Source organism: Staurois parvus, unplaced genomic scaffold (assembly GCF_062004578.1).
Source record: "Staurois parvus isolate SC_StPar_1 unplaced genomic scaffold, SC_StPar_1.0 ptg000171l, whole genome shotgun sequence".
In the NCBI taxonomy this organism is placed as follows: Eukaryota; Metazoa; Chordata; class Amphibia; order Anura; family Ranidae; genus Staurois; species Staurois parvus.
In genome coordinates, this window is record NW_028317967.1 from 1859119 (window position 1) to 1877906 (window position 18788).

An 18788-nucleotide genomic window follows, 5' to 3' on the forward strand; every position below is an offset into this window, starting at 1 on the left:
TCACTGTGCTAAAAAAACTATTTTTTTCAGGTCACTAAATCCTCACTTTCACATCCTACCTGTCAATCCAATGCATTTCACCCTTACGGGTTTAAAGAAATAGTTCACCTTTACCAAAAAACTACCTATGCAGATAAGGGGTGTGTGTAGGGACAAGCAAGCTGTGCAGCTCTGACCAAAGTTGAACAATGCTGTTGTTATAGGTGTAGGCCATTTACACAACTCATGACCTCAATACAAACTTTAATCGTAAAAAATAGTAGATGTATACTTACAAACGACAAATGTAAACAGGCATATCACGACCAACAATGGTCCATGATCTGAAAATCTGCACGAGTCCCACATGTGAAAAGGACACTTGGAAATGGCCATTTTCTTTTCTAGTGCCATATTGGGCTACCCCAGCCCTTAGGGGGCTGCACAGTATTGCCATATTGGTTTGAATGCTAAGCTCTATGAAGATTTTTCCACATAGGCCATATCCAGTCCTTCTTTTCTTCTTGGTGACACAACTCATGACGCCTAACTGGAAAACTCCCAGGATGTTGTTCAGTGAGGCCTAGCAGTTACTGTTTGCCTTCACTATCACAGGAGTGAACTTTTTCTGGGATTCAAAGCCCCCTCACATGCTCCTCTTCTCTCCTGAAGCTAACTATGATTTGATTCCAAACTCATTGGGATGGTGAAGGTGAACATTAATAGCAAGGCCTCTCTTAGCAATGTCCTAGCAAATTACTGGGAGTTTTCCAGTCAGGCTTCATGAGGTATGTAAATGTCCTACACCTATAGCAAGGGTATTATTCAACTTTAGTTGACGTTACCTGCATAGGCTGCTCTTTTTGGTAAAGATGAACTAACCCTTTAATTATATAAACTGTGTAGGAAGAAGCGGCACAGTTTAAAGTGCTTGTAAACCTCACACATGAAATATGAACAAAGCATATCCCTCTATAGTGTGTACTTGTCTCAATCCAGAGTGCTAAGTGTAATTTCTGTCTGCTGCCTCATTCCTCTGTTAGCAGAATGAGTAATGTCCGACAAGTTTTCCTGACACCAAGAGAAAAATGGTGACGGGGAGTACACAGCCTGTCCTGTGACTTGCGTAGAAGGGTGTGTGTCTCTTCCCTCCAATCAGCTCTCAGACCTCTTCCCACTTATGTATCTTCAGGTCTCCACCCCCTAATTTTCAAAGCTGAGAGATCCTGTGTAAATTTTGCACTCTGAATAGAAGAGGGGGAAAGACGAAAAAGGATAAACAGGTACAACTTGCGTAGGAGGATTTGTTTCATCTCTGTGTATCACCTAAGGCCAGTCACTTCACAAAGTATAAGTAAGGATTAGCTCACATATATGCATTTTGCGTTTGATGTTTTCTCCATAGCTTTTTGCAGTTTGTTTTGCGTTTTTCTACACGTTTTTGATGTGATTTTTGACGCATTTTTACCACATTTTGATCAGCTCTTTTTTTTGTTAAAGTGGAATTTTTTTTGTTGCTGGGCAGAATAAAAATGCAAAATGCGTAAAAAATGCACTACCACGCATTTCAACAGCTTTTCCATTGAACTCTATTGTAGCAAAAATGCTGCTTTTTTGTATTTAAAAAAGTCCCTGACCCTTTCCAAAAGCACAGCAGCTCAAAAAAGTAGGGATGCAACAAAATTTTGGCTACCAAAACATATCGGCTGAAAATAGCTCTATCTGCATTTTGCCGATAGCAAAAATGTATCTGATACTACAAGTGCTGATACAGGAGACTGTATGTCCTGCAGATGTGTGTGTGGGGGAAGGGGGGGGGCAGAGAAAGGCAGGAGAGGAGCAGTGTATACAGTGACTGGCTGTCAATATATGTCGGTGCCGGTTTTTAAATGCAATTGCCGGGTTTTTTTTCCCTTCACTATAGCTCAGAGAATCAGCTGTCACTTTCCCTGAGCTAAAAGAAACAAAGTTTATTTTTAGTTTCTTTCCCAAGCTATGGTGAAAAAAAAAACCAGGCAATTGCATTTAAAAATTGGCACCAACATAAAGTGATAGCCAGTGAGGGAGCCTTCCCTGTATACACTGCTCCCTCACTGTATACACTGATCCTCTCCTGCCCCCTCCTTGCACATACTGCCCCCCCCCCCCCTACAAAGATGGCCTGTCACTCATATGGGGGACTATTGGTTCCCTATGTGATAGAAATAAAAGTAAAAAAAAAAAAAAAAAAATATATATATATATATATATATATTAAAGTAGAAAACAAACACACCAAAAAAATTGGAGCCTCCCCAACCCCACATACACAGACATTTCGGTTTTCGGCCACATGCATTCTGAATTTTCGGTATGGGTTTCGGTGCCAGAATTTTCATTTCGGTGCACCACTACAAAAAAGCAAAGATCTGAACATGTCCCATAGAAAACCATGTTAACTGGACTGTAGTGCATATTTGCAAAAAGCACTAAAAATGCATAGGTGTGAATGGAACCTAAGGGTTTACAACTACTTTAACCTGGACCTTCAGTCATTCTAAATAACTGAAGGCTGCAGTCATTCTGTACCTGCACCGCTGGCTACACATTGATGTTTAACATCTCCCCTTCCCCCCGGCCCCGAGCAACAAGGCAACAGCAGTGGTGCATACATTCATGTACACACTCATTACACATGAAAACATTTGCACAAACTACAGTTAAAGTGTTACTAAACCCAGGACCCTGCATTCACTATATCTGGTCTCCCACAGTACATAGAACATGGAAGTGCAATTATTTTAGTAAATATAAACTGTTAAATACCTTTTCTCATCAGCAGTTAGAGCAATCTTGTGACTTCTATCAGTGTTCAGCAGAGCACTGGTTAAAGCTTATAGGAGGAGTTTTCTTTCTGCTCTAGAAATATGGCCTGACCCCTGACCTCTGACTGGACAGTGCTGATTGGCCCTGTGCTGATCACATCCACTCTCCCAAGGAAAAAAAAACAAAAACTCTCTAGCAATACACACCAAACTGAGCATGTGCAGAATGGCTGTGGTTCAGTCTGTCTTATCAGGAGATAAGACATGGACATTTGAACAAAAGGAGGAGCATAGAAGACTGGATCAAACGGCCTATTGCACAATGCAGAGGATTAACCCCTTAGGTTCCACAGTGAGTATAACAAGCATGCTTTACTGCATATACAGACTGATTTCACTGTTGTGGGTTTAGTAACACTTTAAATATGGCCAGAATCAGAACGCTGAGGCAGACTTTTCTTCTTTTGGTTTACTTAGCTCAACACTATGGACCAAACCACAATCGTGTGAATGCGCCCAGAACATTCCATACTGCTGCATTCAGATCTGTATAATACTGTGCGCAGTGCAGATGCGAGCGCAGTGTATTAGTATGCTCATCAGTCATAGCATTATCAAGTGAATAACCTGTTATATTGGCAGCTAAAAGTGGGTGGGATGTATTAGGCAGCAAGTGAACATGTCCCTGAATGTTCAAAGCAGAAAAATGGCCAAGTGTAAGGATTTGAGCAGCTTTCATGACATCCAACTTGTAATTGCTAGACAACTGGGACAGAGCAACTCCAACACTACAGTTCTTGTGGGATGTTCCCAGTCTGCAGTGGTCAGGACCTACCAGGGGCGTAGATAAGGGGGGGGGGGGTAGAAGGGTCCAAACCCCCCCTACCCCAGAGCTTCCTGCCCAAGGTTGCCAAAAAAGTGGTGTTTTGCTACTGTCCATAATTGTCCGGACCTACCAACAGTAGTCTTAGGAAGGAAACCTGGTGAACTGGCAACAGGGTCATGGGCAGCCAAGGCTCATTGATGGATGTGGGGAGCGAAGACTGGCCCGTGTAGTGGAATCCAATAAAAGAACTACTGTAACGCATGTTGCTGGTTCTGTTAGAAAGGTGTCAGAACACAGAGTGCATCGCAGTTTGTTGTGTATGAGGCTGCATAGCCGCAGATCGGTCAGGGTGCCCAGGTCCACAGCCAAAATGAGCATCAGAGATGGACCACAAAGCAATGGAAGAAGGTGGCCTAGTCTGATTAATTCAAGAATTCTTGGTTCAAGATATTGGTCCCAATTCACTAAGCGGTATCTTATCGCATCCGAGTATGCGGTAGGATACCGCATAGCATTTAAAAAAAAAAAACGTTTAAATGCACAAAAAAAAACTACCAAAATACCGTATAAGTTATTTTATCAAGTCATGCTGTATTTTAGTAGTGAAAACCATGCGTTAATGTTTCAGCTGTCAGTGGTGTTCCCCACTGACAGCTGAATGTAAAAAAAAGAATTGCCGGTCTGGTATGGATTTTGAGGGGAACCCCCACACCAAAATGTAAAAAAAAATGTCATGGGGTCCCCCCCCCCCGAAATCCATACCAGACCCTTATCTGAGCATGCAGCCTGGCAGGTCAGGAAAGGGGGGTGGGAGAGCGAGTGCCCTCCCCCCTCCTGAACCATACCAGGCCACATGCCCTCAACTTGGGGGGTGCTTTGGGGCGGTAAGGGCTCCCGCCAAAGCACCTTGTCAAGGGCCTCTTCCCTACAACCGTGGGCTGTGGGGAGGGGGGGTCTGTGGGCAGGGGGCTTATCGGAATCTAAAAGACCTCTTTAGCAAGGAGCCCCCAAATCCCAGCACCCCCCCATTCACAAAACGTCCAGATCCAACGTTAATCAGGATGCCTGCCACTGCCAACTTGAATAAAGAAAAAAAAAGGCTCCGCTCCTGAAGCTGGCTCCTGCCGTCTGACTGCTCTGCTGGCTTCACAGTTCTTAAATATGTAAGGGGTGGGGCCACCCAGTAACATCACCCGTGATTCCAGATACTGATAAGCCACCCGCAGACCCCCACAACCACAGCCCAGGGTTGTGGGGAAGAGGCCCTTGTCCCCATCAACATGGGGACAAGGTGCTTTGGGGGGGACCCCCCCTGCCCCAAAGCACCCCCCCATGTTGAGGACATGTGGCCTGGTATGATTGGGGGGGCGCTCGCTTGCTCCCCCTTTTCCTGACCTGCCAGGCTGCATGCTCGGATAAGGGTCTGATAGGGATTTTGGGGGGGACCCCCCACACCATTTTTTAAAACATTTTGGCGTGGCGGTTCCCCTCAAAATCCAAACCAGACCCAAATGGCTTGGTATGGATGGAGAGGGGAAACCCCACATCATTTTTTAATTGCTGGCATTTTTTTTTTTTTTACATTCAGCTGTCAGTGGGGAACCCCACTGACAGCTGATGACTCATAGTTTGTTAGGGACTCGGTGGCCACCATTCCTTAACCACTTGCCTACCGGGCACTTTTTCCCCATTCCTGCCCAGGCCAATTTTCAGCTTTCAGTGCTGTTGCACTTTGAATGACAATTGCGCGGTCATGCAACATTGTACCCATATGAAATTTTTATCATTTTTTTCCACACAAATAGAGCTTTCTTTTGGTGGTATTTACTCGCCACTGGATGTTTTATTTTTTGCGGTATAAACAAAAAAAAGAGCAAACATTCTGAAAAAAAAAGGTTTTCTTTGTTTCTTTTATAAAATTTTGCAAACAGGTAATTTTTCTCCTTCACTGATGTGCGTTGATGAAGCTGCACTGATATGCAACAATGATTGGCACTGATATGCAACAATGATGGGCACTGATGAAGCTGCACTGATATGCAACAATGATGGGCACTGATGAAGCTGCACTGATATGCAACAATGATGGGCACTGACTGGCGGCACAGGTGGGTGGCACTGATCATCAGTGCCGATCCTTCTGTGACAGCGTGAGGAAAGTGCAGCCGATAATTGGCAACTGCATATACCGGTGATCTGCTGTCACTAGACACGGCTGATAACATGGTAAACGGCCGCTGTGATTGGCCTTTTACCACATCACGTGATCAGCTATGTCCGTAGGACACAGTGATCATGGAGATCGCTGGGGGAGTGCCCCCAGAGGTACGCGGGAGGGCGTATTCTAGAAGAACATCATATGACGTCCTCCAAGAACTGGCCGGCCGCAGTATAGCTGTCATTCGGTCAGCGAGTGGTTAATTACCACATGCATTTAATTCTTTCCTTTTGTGAATTGACTTTAAGGCCTTTTTATGCAGTATTTACTGAGTGTTTTTGCTATTTTCATACTAGCAATAGTGAATTGACATTTTCAGTATCGCATGCAATATGTGGTCATGTGACTGACTTAACTCATGCAATAAGATTTAGTGAATTGTGCCCACTGACTTGGCCTCCAAATCTCGATCCATGGAGCATTTGTGGGATGTGCTGGATCCCATCCATGGAGGCCCAACCTCACAACTTACAGGGCCTAAAGGATCTGCTCTTGATGGCTTGGTGCCACAGACCACAGCCTGCCTTCAGAGGCCCAGTGGAGTCCATGCCTGGACAGGTCACGGCTGTTTTGGCAGCAGGAGGCCCTCCTCACTTTGCGGTGTGTCATGGCTGACCAGTGTGTGTCTGTGAGTGGATCCTGAGAGAGGCTATGTCCCATTACAGTACACAGGCGGAGAGGGATCCTGGCAGTACTGTCATGCCCATGTGTCTCTCACCCCATGACTGCCATTCAGAAAACAGGTCACCAGGCAGCTGTTCATGGCTCTGGGAGTGAGGAATCATGGGAGATTTGTCGAGCAGGCAGAGGAAGAGTACAGGGTGACTCCCTGCCTACAGGGTGAGGTGACAAGCCTGCCATTGATGACTGAGGGGAGTACAGCGAGAAGTGTGTTTCCTGCTCTCCTCAGACTGCACTCAATGAGCCCAGAGGAAAGGCAGCGATCACACACCGAGTCTCACCGTCAACCTGTTCAACCACCATTTTACAGGGTGACGTCACCCGCGTCCCCAGCCAGCCCCCGCCCCTCCCTCTCTGCTTTCCTCCTCAGTACATCCGGGAACCTTCGCGTGCTGTAGAGGAGAACTGGGCGGGAAGGAGAGAAGCTTGATGACGCAGCTGCGGCGCGCGCGCCCGGCACAGAAGCTCGTGCACGGAGCGCGCTCAGGAGCCTCTGAGGTCCCTGGCTGACTCTTACCGGCCGCCCCCCCCTCTCGTCCCCAACACCTCAGAAACCCCACGGACAGCCGAGACTAACCGTCACTACCGGGCCCCGCCGAGTTCCCCCGTGGGGGTGGGGGAAGGGGAATGAAGACGAGCCCGCCTCGCCAGGGCCGAAAGACGCTTCTCGTCACCGTCGCCTGAATGGTGTGAGGCGGCGGCTTCTCCTCGACAGCACAGCAGCGGCGCTTCTTCTCCTGGCAGGTGAGCCGTCTTACCAACTGCGCAACGCAGGGATTAGGAGGAGGGGAGAGGCCGGGTGTGTGGCGGTGGTGGGAGGTGAAGGCCTGGCTCTCCTCGGGCACACAGGGCCTCAGCCTGGGCAGCAGTGGGCGGATAGCGAGCCCTGACAAATCCCACTGCGCAACCAGGGGCCTGCCTAATCCCAGCCGCCTCAGCCCTGACCTGGGACTCGGCTCCACAATCTCCGGGGCATGCTGGGAGTTGTAGTGCCACAGCATCAGCAGGGCTCTGGCTTACCTCAGGCTGTCATCCAGTAGGCGTGCACCTTGTCGATGAGTCCAATACACAGAGTACAGGCTCATTTAAAGGGGAAGCACCCTGCATGCTGTCCACTGGCCAGTCTGGTGTGTTTATGTTCTGTGTGCATGGCTGCCGCCCTCACTGTCTTGGACAGGCTGCAGGTGCAGAGGAGCCATTGACTGAAGTGGGCAGCCATCTAATGCCTGTGAGCACCTTCAAGCGGCACTACCGCCAGAAGCAAGCATTTGGGCCTCATGCACACAGGACCGTTATCCATCCCTCTCCCCTGGACGCCTTTCCTCCATCCCTCTCCCCTGGACGCCTTTCCTCCATCCCTCTCCCCTGGACGCCTTTCCTCCATCCCTCTCCCCTGGACGCCTTTCCTCCATCCCTCTCCCCTGGACGCCTTTCCTCCATCCCTCTCCCCTGGACGCCTTTCCTCCATCCCTCTCCCCTGGACGCCTTTCCTCCATCCCTCTCCCCTGGACGCCTTTCCTCCATCCCTCTCCCCTGGACGCCTTTCCTCCATCCCTCTCCCCTGGACGCCTTTCCTCCATCCCTCTCCCCTGGACGCCTTTCCTCCATCCCTCTCCCCTGGACGCCTTTCCTCCATCCCTCTCCCCTGGACGCCTTTCCTCCATCCCTCTCCCCTGGACGCCTTTCCTCCATCCCTCTCCCCTGGACGCCTTTCCTCCTGGCAGCAGCATTTTGCCAGAAAAAATGCTTGACCATTGTAGCCGCATCAAACATTCGGGTGATGAGTCATTTCGTTGGTCAGAATATTGGCACTCTGGCCGCCTCCGGGCCCTTTAAGGGTTCTGAAAGCTGGGAAGCGGGCCTTTGCGTTATGTGACCACTGTGATTGGCCGTCACAGCGTTCATATGATCAAAAAGCGCCCAATTGCACATTTTCACTGGGAGCTTACCGAACACCACCAGCTACCATGCAGGGAGCGCGCTTCCAGCTTGGTATGCTGGTTTAACAGGGCAACATATATATACACACACACACACAGCCGGTGCAGTGGCTGACAGCGCTGATTGAGCGTCAGAAATCCAACAGGAAGATTATACAGAAGTTGATCAACTTCTGTGCAACCACCTTGCTCATGCATGGATCGAAATCCATCCAGAACCTGCCAAACCATGCAAATTTCAATTGATATGTGGCCGGCTTAAAGCAGTAGTAAACCGCAAAAAATAAAATCATCTCCCTGCAAGTTAAGAGCATAATGTGCTAGTGTGCATCACATACTAGCACAATATGAAAGACTTACCTCAAAACAAAGCCCTCCAGTGGAGCGTTGCCACTGCTACCCGAGGCTTCCATCTTCACCCAGTCTTCCTTCTGGGTTCACGAGCTGTGGGCATCTAGTTGGCTGAGCCATCCAGGAGTTTCAGCCAAGGCACACCATCAATTGAGAGCGCCAGTACATGCGCCAGTGACATCAGAGCTTCTACAGTAAATATCTCCTTTAAGGGTGCACATTTAGGGGATATTTACAGTACACACAGGTAAGCTGTATTAAAGGCTTACCTGTAGGTAAAAGATCCAAAATTGGGTTTATTTCCACTTTAAAGTGGTTGTAAACAAATATACCCAGTGAAGTGACTGGACTCAGGTGATGCACATAAATTAAACAAAGCCTCCTGTATAAGTTGTACCTGTTTATCTGCAGTCTTCTCTACATCCGTTCATTGTTTCGAATTTATAAAGCTTGTCTCTGCTTCCAGAATGCAGGGCAGAGAGCTGAAGTTACACACCGCAGAGCTCAGTGAGGAAAGTTCTGACAGCTGATTGGAGGGAGACACCCCTCCACCCTTTCACACAGGAGCTGAGGCTGTCAATCACAGGCGGTGTGCTGGAGGTCCCTCTCCGTCTTTTTTTTTTTTTTTTTTTTTTCTCTGTGTGAGGAAAACTTGTCAGAAGTTATTCATGCTGGTAGAGAATGTTCAACAGAACCCAGACTAACAACTGGCTTCTGTCAAACGGTCCAACTGAAAAACCAGCATTCAGTTAGCGCTTGCAGCCAATGGCTGCAGCGCTGATCTTTGTATTCTGATGGGGGAGCCCCCTCTAATGGAACCACCACATCTAATGATTGGTAAGCTGCAAGATATTAGATTTTTGGTTTTGCATTTAATACTGCTTTAAATTGAAACTTCAGTGTCCTGACAGCAAGTGCGTAATCTAGTCACTAGTTTGAATATAATTTGAAAGTTTTTATGTTGCTTTCCTACTTTTTTTACTGGTGGTAGTGCTGTGTTCTCATAATGCCATTTCGTATTTGTTTCCTCTCTAGTAGCAGATCGGTCAGCATCCTCGCTGGACATGGCTGTGCCTAGGAACAGAACAATTTTTCTGGAACAAAGTAGTGTTTGTGAAGTTTAGGCTGGACCTATGCAAACGACCATCTTCGGGGATTGTCGGTGAAAGGCTTCTGGGGTGTTGACGTCACTGTCTGAAGCCCTGGAGGAAGTGTGAGGCCTGCCTTTCCTAAAGATGGCCTGATGTGCATAGTAGCAGCCCCCCGGACTGTATTGAGTCTCTTCTAGGTATACACGGGAGCATGCTTTGCTCCCAGGAGAAATTTGATGTTTCCTAGGTTGTTAGAAATCAGACATCTTCTCTAAGGGTCCATTCACACCTAGTGTGGTGGACTGCTTTGGGTAGCTATTCCAGTGCAGTCTAACAACAAGACCATGCAAAATGTCTTGTCTATGTGCCCAGTTTACACCACGTTGCACTGGTGTCTGGGCTGTGTGTGTTGAAAAGTATCTTCTATTGCACTTTTTTTTTTTTTTTTCCCCCAGCGCTGTTCGAGACAATCTACCATTTCACACCCCATGGCAGCCAATAGAACTTAATGAAATGTCACAGTGCAACATTTCAATAAAGTTTGTTTTAAAAAAAAAACCAGTACGATGCGTAGTTATCCAGCCAGATCGCACCACGTACAGCGCAGCAGCTGGTGTGAATGGACCCTCAGGCTAGGTTCATGCTACTGCAATCCGATTTTCAGTGCGATTATGTAGTACAACGTGGATGTGTTTAGCATATTCTATGAGGCCAAAATTGCTCTGAAATTCCACCAAAGCAGTACAGGAACCTTCTCTAAAATGGATTCATTGATGTAAAGAAGCACCATTGAAAACAATAGGATTTCCATTGTCAAGCGATTCTGTGCAACTTGAGTTACATCGGAAATTGCACTAGTTTGGAGCCGTAGCGCTTGGCAGTGGATAAACGCCAGTCACAGGAAGTGAACATAGAAAACAATTATTTTGTGTTCCCTGTGCACACCACAACACTGCTGTGATGTGCGGGGCAGAAAATACAAGTGTGCTTTTTTTTCCTCAGCACATTGGGTGACTCCACGTCACACTAAGCCCATTCACACGTGTGTGACTTGTCATGTGATTTTGGGGTCCATAGTCGTATGCCAAGTTGCACCGCATGTTTCCCAGTGAGTACCGTTTATATATGTGCGACTTCAGACTAGTTCCTGCCCTAATTTCGTCTGACTTTCATGCAACTTTAGGGTCTTAGACTTCAATGTAAACACTCCGAAGTCGCTCCTGAATGTTGTACATGCGACACTATACAGCACAAACAATCATCCTTGGTCAAAGCCAAGGTTGCACTCATCCAAGGTCGCATCAAGTCACACTGTAAAGTTGCTGTGAAAGTCGCACAAATGTGAATGGAGCCATAGTATCATTTTGATGCATCAAATAATAAAAAAATGCGCTAAAATGCTCTTTGCACTGCTCCCTGCTGGAGCTCACACTGACAGCTGCCTGCATGGTAAAATGCATTTTACTGGGTAGGCTGTGCCCCAAAGTGAGCCCGTTACTCAGTACGCCCGGTGAGCTAGTGATAAACCTCCCTTTTTTTTTTTTTCTCTCCGCGAGGACACATGCCACTTCAGCCTGGGACACTAGATGCAGAACACATGCCCGTGCTTCTCCAAGGGACAGTGAAAGGCAGTAGCTTGCATGGGGCACGCATGTACAGTAGCACTTTGAATTACAGGACATTTGGTCCTGAGGAAGCACATCAGATGACTTTTTATCAAGCTATTGATTTGCCCTCTCAAACCAGAAATTTAAGGAAGCAGCACAGAGGATGGAGGCTACATTTCTAAACAAATTAAGCTGTGTTTCTGGCCTTTTTTTTTTCTCCTAATTGTCCTCTGCTTAGTTGGTCTGAACAATTGTAATTTTGGTTAAAACATCTACTCTAAAGAGGAGCTCCAGTCTCCTGTATAATAATGTCAACAGCTACAAAAACTGTAGCTGCTGATTTTTTTATTAAACAGCCACTCAACTGTCCCAAGATTTCACCGGTTTCACCTCCTGGCTGTCCGCAACGCCAACATGTTAACTGTGGGCAGCCTGCTGTGACCGTTTTCAGCTTCACAGCCGGGTGCTGGCTGCATGTGCGAGGGAGGGGGGAGAGGTGAATTTCTGTTTCTGATCGCCTGGGCGGTCGGAGCGTAAGTGGAAGTGAGTTGCTGTCAAAATCGGGTACCCGCGTGCCATTTCTTTACCAGGACTGGGTGGGGGGAGCTCCACTTTGTATTGTTTTAAAAGACAGTGATATTAACCCTTTCATGTATAGTGGTCACTACATATATGTCCTGGTATTGAGATGGTTATATCGGGATCATGGTTCAGGCCACAACCATGATCCTGGTATTATTTTTTACATATGGTGATTTCCTTCATTGTAAAAGTAATCCTAACAGCTATACAGCCTCTAGATTATTTTTTTTTTTACATCGCCCTTGTCCCCCTGTGCTCATGCGCTTGGGCAGGTGCCTGTCCCGCATTCAAATGTAAATAGCGATCGCACCACACGTGAAGTATTGTCACGAATGTCAGAGGGAGAGCAATAATTCTAGCACCCGAGCTCCTGTGTAACTCTGAAATGGTAACTTGTAAAGGCTTTTAAAGTGTTGCCCATGGATAATTTAATGGATCATAGTATGCCCCCATCCACAGGTATGCGTAGTTTTAAAGTGTGATATGTTTGGTATCTATTCACTCAGCATACGATCATCTTTTGTATTTTGCAAAAAAAAAACAGGTGTTATTTGTCTTTCTGTTCACTAAAATTCATAAAAGTAAACTTTTTTTCCAAAATTGCGTTTGAATAACCGCTGCACAAATACTATATGGCATAAAAAAATTGCAACACCCACCATTTTAGTCTCTAGGGCCTCTGTTTAAAACATATACAGGCATACCGCGGTTTACAAATTTAATTAGTTCTGCGGGACTAATCGTATAGCGAAAAATTCGTTAACCGAAATGCCGTTTCCCATAGGAATGCATTGAAAACCAGTTAATCTGTTCCTGAGGTCAGAAAAAAGTAAATGCTACTAAAATACCGCATGAGTTATTTTATCAAATCATGTGGTATTTTAGTAGTGACAACCATGTGTTAATGTTTCCTCTGTCAGCGGAGTTCCCCACTGACAGCTGAATGTAAAAGAATTGCCGGCAATTAAAAAAATAAACGGCGTGGGGTCCCCCTATCCATAACAAGCCCTTCGGGTCTGTTATGGTTTTTGAAGGGAACTCCCAACGCCAAAAAAAAAAAAAAAAAAAATGGCGTGGGCCCCCCCCCCTCCAAAATTCATACCAGACCCTTATGCAAGCATGCAGCCCGGCAGTTCAGGAAGGAGGGGGGGGGGGCGGGGGACAACCGAGCGCCCCCCCCCCCTTCCTGAACAATACCAGGCCACATGCCCTCAACATGGGGGTCAGGGGGCTTACAAAAAGTGTAGTTTGGAAAAGGACAGCACATGGTCTTTGACAAGTCCTTTAATTAAAAGAAAAAACTAAAAGAATGTCCCCCGCAGTAGATCCAACATCAATCACGATGCCCACCGCCGACCTGAAAAAAAGAATTAAAAAAAGGCTCCGCTTCCGACGATGGCTCCCGCTGTGTGCCTGCTGCGGTGGTTTCAGTTCTTACATATGTAAGGGACGGGGCCACCTAGGGGACATCACCCAAGTGACCCCCGCCCCATGTGACATCATTGATGTCACATGCATGATCGGCTGCGGCGGACATCATGATTGACGTTGGATCTACTGGGGGGACATTCTTTTAGTTTTTTCTTTTAACAAAGGACTTGTCAAAGACAGTGTCGTCTTTTTTCACACTTTTTGTGAATAAGTATTGAGACCATGTACCCCATACTCATTCACATTCTGAGATCTGGGGGCCCCCTTGCTAAAGGTGGCTTCCAGATTCCGATAAGCCCCCCCGCCCGCAGACTCCCACAGGCCAGGGTTGTGGGGAAGAGGCCCTTGTCCCCACTTGCTCCTTGCTCGTCGGATTTTGGGGGGCCACGCCATTTTATTTTAAAATTTGGCGTGGGAGTTCCCCTCATCCATACCAGACCCGAAGGGCTTGGTATGGATAGGAGGGGGGACCTCATGCCATTTTTCTATTTATGGTGCCGGTTTTTAAATGTAATTACCGCTTTTTTTTTTTTTTTTTTTCTCATCACTTTAGCTCAGATTCAGCTGTCGCTTTCCCCCCAGCTAAAAGAAAGAGTTTCTTTTTAGTTTATTTCCCCAAGTTAAAAGAAACATTTCCTTTTAGTTTTTTAAAAGAAACAAAGCTTTCTTTAACTATGGGGAAAGTGACAGCTCTGAGCTATAGTGAAAGAATGTTTACACACAGGTCTCTCCCTTGTCAGCTTTACTGACGATGACTGAGTGCTGGCCTGGAATCACCGGCCGGGACCTGGTGATTGACATCCCCAGCCGCCAGTAGCGGCGTGGGTTCAGCGGGGCGTACGGCCCTGTAGCAGTACTTCTATAGGGCGGATGGCAAATGGTTAAAGCTGATCACATTTTAGTAAGCTTTACTTTACCAAGCAGGCCCAATCAGACTACTTTACGAGCATATGCAGTGGCTGAGCATGCTATATAAACTGTGTATAGCTGCGGCTACATGGAGTATACAGTGCTGTGTTCTGGCAGCAGGACGGGAGCTTCCTGTCCCACTCCCAAAACAAATTGAGTCAGCCTGACAGCAGCTAAACCTTTCACAGAGAACTTTGTATTCTGTGAATGAATACAAGCTTTCCTCTGGGAGGCTGAGGAGGACACTATGGAATCATCCACCCGCCTCTTCCCCTCAGCCAGTTAGAGGAAACCTTTTCATTCATAGTATACAAAGCACTGTGAATGGCTGAGTAGTGCTCATCATGACTGTTTTTTTGCGGAAGTGGGACAGGAATTCCTGCTGCGCTGTATACTGGGTGTAATTGAACTCTCACAGCTGCTGCATCTGTTGAATAGTTTGGACCAACTTGGTCCAAACAAACTATTTTAATCACTGAAACCTGGTGGTCTGATTTAGGCCCAGTTCACACTGACTTGTGCTAAAATGCATGGAAAATGGATATACATTTCCGTTTTAGTCACATGCTGACATCTGTTGACATGCATTTTAGCGCACTTTAAAGTGTACAGCATTTTCACAAGATATGTGCATTGCTTTGACATTCGCTTTACATCCGTTACTGTAAAATGAATACATATTGCATTTTAGCGCAACGCAGGTCAACGCAGCTTTAATAGTGTGAATAAAACACATTAGAAATTATTTTTCAGATGTCCTGTTGATCTGCGTTTTTACAGCTGTGCTGAAACGCAGATTAACGCACTGGTGTTAATTGGCCCTTAACGTAAAGCATTCAGCAATTTTAAACTAAGTACTACTTAACCACTTGAGCTCCAGAGGATTTACCCCCCTTAATGACCAGGCCTCTTTTTGCTACTCGGCGCTGCACTAATTCAACTGATAATTGCGCGGTCATGCAATGCTGCACCCAAACAAAATTTACGTCCTTTTTTTCACACAAATAGAGCTTTCTTTTGGTGGTATTTGATCACCTGTGCGCTTTTTATTTTTCACGCTATAAACAAAAAAAGGCCAAAAATTTTGAAGAAAAACAATATTTTTTACTTTCAGCTATAAAAAATATACAGTAAACTCAAAGTTGGTTATAAATTTAGGCCAAAATGTATTCTGCTCCATGTTTTTGGTAAAAAAAATCCCAATAAGTGTATATTGATTGCTTTGTGTGAAGTTATAGCGTCTACAAACTATGGTATAGATACTGCAATTTACGCCATTTTTCTGCTATACAGCGCTGCGCTAGTTTAACGGACAATTGCGCAGTCATGCAATACGGTACATAAATGAAATTTACATCCTTTTTTTCCCCACAAATTCAGCTTTCTTTCGGTGGTATTTGATCGCCTGTGCGGTTTTTATTTTTTGCGCTATAAAAAAAAAGGCTGACAATTTTGAGGAAAAAAAAACAATATTTTGGACTTTTTGCTATAAAACATGTCCAGTAAAAAAAAATGCAAAAATCAAATTTAGTCATAAATTTCTGCCAAAATGCATTCTGCGACATGTCTTTGCTAAAAAAAAACCCAATACGTGTAAATTAATTGGTTTACGTGAAAGTTATAGCGTTTACAAATGGCGGGAAAGATACTGGAATTTTTAATTTTTATTTATACTAATAATGGCGCCGATCAGCGACGTATGGCGGCAATCAGCGACATATGACGGCGACCAGCGACTTATGGCGGGACTGCGGGACTGAGGCGGACATTTTGACACTGGGGGGGAGCTGACTTGGGGTCACTGACATCCCCAGTGACACCAATACAGTGATCAGTGAAAAAAAACCACTGAAACTGTATTAATGTCACTGGGGAGGAAGGGGTTAACATTTTTAGTGTTCACTGTGTGAGGGGAGTGTTTTACTAAGGGGGCGGGGGTGTGTGCTGGACGGGGGAGGGAGGGGGGAGCTGATCGAGGGAGAGAAACTGTATTCTCCCTCTGCAGCTTGGCGGCGAACTGTCACAGAGCAGGCTGTGTGTAAACAATGCAGCCCTGCTCTGTTTCAGTGTTTACCGCTCATCGCGGCGGCGGGGACCCGCTGCTGACACCCGTGGGACAGGTAGGGCGGGCGCGTGCCTCGCGCGCGCCCCCTGCCTGTTTTGTAGGCACACGTTTTAAAACGTGCTTTTGCCTACGAGCGCCGCCCTGCCACCGTTTTTATGCGGTGGCTGGGCGGCATGTGGTTAAGGGTTTGCTCACACGTGTGTTAATTATGAAAAATGAAGCTGTGCTTGTTTACGCACCTATAGCATTTGACCTGTTTTTAACATTTTTGGAGTAAAGCATTGAAAAAGCTTCAGGACTGACTAATAAATGCCCATGTGAGTTCTTTTCTAGTGGGAAGTGATGTAGATTAAATTATCTACTTTGAGGCATGGTTAGGTTGTGGTAAGATAGCAGTCATTTTTGTGAATTTTCTGCAAGATGGTCATACAGTCAAGAAAATAAGTGTTTGATCCCCTGCTGCTTTTGAATGTTTGCCCACTCACAAAGCAATGATAATTCTAAAAATGTAATGGTAGGTGTATTGGAACACTGAGAATAGCAACAAAATATTCAAAAGAAATGCATATCTAGCAAAATTATGCACTGATTTGCATGTTCATGAGGGAAATAAGTATTTGATCCCCTATCATTCAGCAGGATTTCTGGCTACCAGGTGTCTTTCATACAGGTAACAAGCTGAGATTAGAAGCAGTCTCTTAAAGGGAGTGCTGCTAATCTCATTGTGTTACCTGTAGAAAAGACATTTGTCCACAGGAGCAATCAATCAGATTCCAAACTCTTCACCATGGCAAAGAGCTGTCCAAGGATGTCGGGGACAAGATTGTAGACCTACACAAGGCTGGAATGGGCTACAAAACTATCGCCAAGCAGCTTGGTGAGACGGTGACAACAGTTGGTGCAATCATTTGCTAATGGAAGAAACACAAAACAACTGTCAGTCTCCATAGGTCTGGTGCACCATGGGAGAGCTCAGCTTGCGGAGTGTCAATGACCATGAGAACAGTGAGGAATCATCCCAGAACTACACGTGAGGATCTTGTCAATGATCTCCAGGTAGCTGGGGCCACAGTCACCAAGAAAACAATTGGTAACACACTATGCCGACAAGGATTGAAATCCTGCAACGCCCGCAAGGTCCCTCTGCTCAAGAAGGCACATGTCCAGGCCCGTCTGAAGTTTGCAACTGAACATCTGAATGATGCAGAGGAGGACTGGTTGAAAGTGTTGTGGTCAGATGAAACCAAAATCGAGCTCTTTGGCATCAACTCAACTCGCCGTGTTTGGAGGAGGAGGAATGCTGCCTATGACCCCAAGAACACCATCCCAACTGTCAAACGTGGTTGAAACATTCTGCTTTGGTGGTGGTTTTCTGCTAATGGGACAGGACAACTGCACCGCATGAAAGGGATGATGGATGGGGCAATGTGCCGTCAAATCTTGGGTGAGAACCTTCTTCCCTCAGCCAGGGCATTGAAAATGGGTTGTGGATGGGTGTTCCAGCATGGCAATGACACAAAACTCACGGCCAAGGCAACAAAGGAGTGGCTCAAGAAGAAGCACATTAAGGTCCTGGAGTGGCCTAGCCAGTCTCCAGACCTTAATCCAATTGAAAATCTGTGGAGGGAGCTGAAAGTTCGAGGTGCCAACTGTCAGCCACCGAACCTTAATGACTTGGAGAGGGTCTGCCAAGAGGAGTGGGCCAAAATCCCTCCTGAGATATGTGCAAACCTGGTGGCCAACTACAGGAAACGTCTGACCTCTGATTGCCAACAAGGGATTTGCCACCAAGTCCTAAGTCATATTTTGTGAAGGGGATCAAATACTTATTTCCCTCATGATCATGCAAATCAGTGCATAGTTTTAGACATGCATTTCTTTTGAATTTTTTGTTGCTATTTTGTCTGTGTTACAATACACCTACCATTCGGTTTTTAGACTGATCATGACTTTGTGAGTGGGCAAACATTCAAAATCAGCAGGGGATCAAATACTTATTTCCTTCACTCTATACTTTGATCTCTTTAACATTGGCTTGGTCCAGCGCAACTTTACTGAAACAAAAAGCTTTGCCACTGGCAATAATGCATAATGAATCTGCTGCTGCCTGGCACTGTCAGTATTGCTGGCTGGTTGATGCACTCAGAAGAAAATTGGGTTACCACACGGCTGCTCTGTACAAACAGGAAGGAGCTGGAGCTGCCCTGTCTTAGTTCTCTCATATACCAGTGCATTCTGGGATACAGGAACCTTCACTACCCTCCCCCAGCACCCAAATAACATTTTATAAATGCTTCAGTAACA

The 18788-nt window shown here is 46.1% G+C and overlaps 1 protein-coding gene across 2 annotated transcripts in view; it reads left to right on the forward strand.

Moving 5' to 3' along the window:
* Positions 1-6948: 6948 nt before the first annotated feature.
* Positions 6949-18788, forward strand: part of PPM1A (protein phosphatase, Mg2+/Mn2+ dependent 1A) — a 57250-nt gene continuing 45410 nt past the window's right edge. The window contains exon 1 of one of the 2 annotated variants that reach the window (XM_089676549.1): positions 6949-7252. The gene's annotated coding sequence lies outside the window, so the exon portion shown is untranslated. The remainder of the gene's footprint in view (positions 7253-18788) is intronic. The other variant, XM_089676548.1, reaches the window with a different exon arrangement.